The following is a 1,788-nucleotide window of genomic DNA, read 5'->3' as shown; positions in this document are numbered from 1 at the left end:
GCATACCCTCATGATTCAGCTGGGTATCGCGCTGGAGGGGGAAGTCATCGGCGATGTGGCCTTGCAGGCCTACCTCCGCTACTTCGACGAGCAGCCCATGACGTCAGATCACCTCGCAGCTTGCCTCGCCTTGTTTGGCTGGCACCCGGATGTCCTCCCAGTGGCTGATGATGACATTGTGGTCTAAGTGGATTGTTATGTTCTGATCTGTGAACCTCTCGCCTCTTAACATGATGGATATGTGTTTCTTTTTGTTGGTTTGGAATGTGCATGGTCTCAATTCGCTGGCCCGTTGCGCCTCGATTTTTCAAGTGGTTCTCCTCTCAGGAGCGAGTGTGGTTTGCTTCCTCGAGACCAAACTACAAGTGGTTTCGCGGGCTACCGTGGATAGATGCCTTGGGAGGGATTTCGACTGCTTCTTTTTCCTCCCCGCTGATGGTACATGTGGGGGCATTCTCCTCGCTTGGAAATCAGCTGTGGTATCTCTCTCCAACCCGCATTACTCCAACAATGCCATTACTGCTAGAGTGGGGGCGCAGGGCAATGTGGGTTGGTGGCTCACCGGAGTTTACGGGCCACAGTCGGATGCGGATAAGTGCCTATTCCTTCAGGAGATCAAGGATATCCGGGACCTCCACCCGGGACCGTGGGAGATTGCGGGGGGACTTCAATCTTATCGTGGATGCGGCCGACAAGAACAACACCAACCTCAATAGGCGCATGATGGGCAAGTTCAGGAGGGTCTTGACTGATCTAGAGTTGATGGAGCTCTACCTCAATGGTCGCAGGTTCACGTGGTCGAATGAGCGGGAGTGGGCCACCCTCGAGCGCCTCGATAGGGTCTTCTCCACAGTGGATTGGGAGGTGCTTTTCCCCTCCTCTTTCCTTTCGGCGATGGGCTCCTCCACCTCTGACCATTGCCCCTTACTTCTGAGCCTCGCGACAGAGGCAAGGGCCTGTCGCCGCTTCCGGTTCGAGGCCTTTTGGCCTAAGGTTGATGGCTTCCTGGAGACGGTGGAGAATGCTTGGTCGACCGGACCGGTAGTGGCAAACCCATTCAAGCGTTTGGCGGGGAAGTTGGCGGCGACTGCTAAAGCTCTTTCCAGTTGGAATGATCGCTTCATTGGCAACAACAAGAAGCAAATCCTATTGGCGAATGAGCTCATCCTCCGTCTCGACGTGGCTATGGAGTCTAGGGCGCTCTCTGTGGAAGAGAGGGGGTTTCGCCGGCTTCTCAAACGCAAGTTGCTGGGGCTAGCGTCGCTCGAGCGCACTATTGCGCGGCAGAGATCGAGGATCACGTGGCTTGCAGAGGGGGATGCCTGCACCAAGTTCTTCCATCTCCACGCCAATCACCGTAGGCGGAAGAACTTTATTGATCACCTCAAAGTGGATGGTGTCCTGGAGGCCGAGCAAGAGAAGAAGGCCGATGCAGTGGATGCCTTCTACTTCAACTTGCTCGGTACGGCGCCGGAACGTGAGTTCTCCCTTGACCTTGACTTTCTGGGGGTTCAGTCCCATGATCTCTCGGAACTGGATCGTCCGTTCTCAGAGGAGGAGGTTTGGGCGGTGGTTCGCTCACAGGAGTTGGACAAAGCCCCGGGGCCAGATGGCTTCTCCGGGAGATTCTACGTGGCGTGTTGGCCCATCATCAAGCACGATGTGATGGAGGCCTTCCGGTTCTTCTGGGAGGGCGACTTCAGGGGGTTACACGTGGCCAACCAGGCCCTGGTATCCCTGCTCCCCAAGCGGGCCGACGCCGTGGAGGTCAAAGATTTTCGCCCTATC

This window comes from Lolium perenne, chromosome 7, assembly GCF_019359855.2.
Source record: "Lolium perenne isolate Kyuss_39 chromosome 7, Kyuss_2.0, whole genome shotgun sequence".
NCBI lineage: Eukaryota > Viridiplantae > Streptophyta > Magnoliopsida > Poales > Poaceae > Lolium > Lolium perenne.
Note: the sequence above shows the minus strand (reverse complement) of the source record.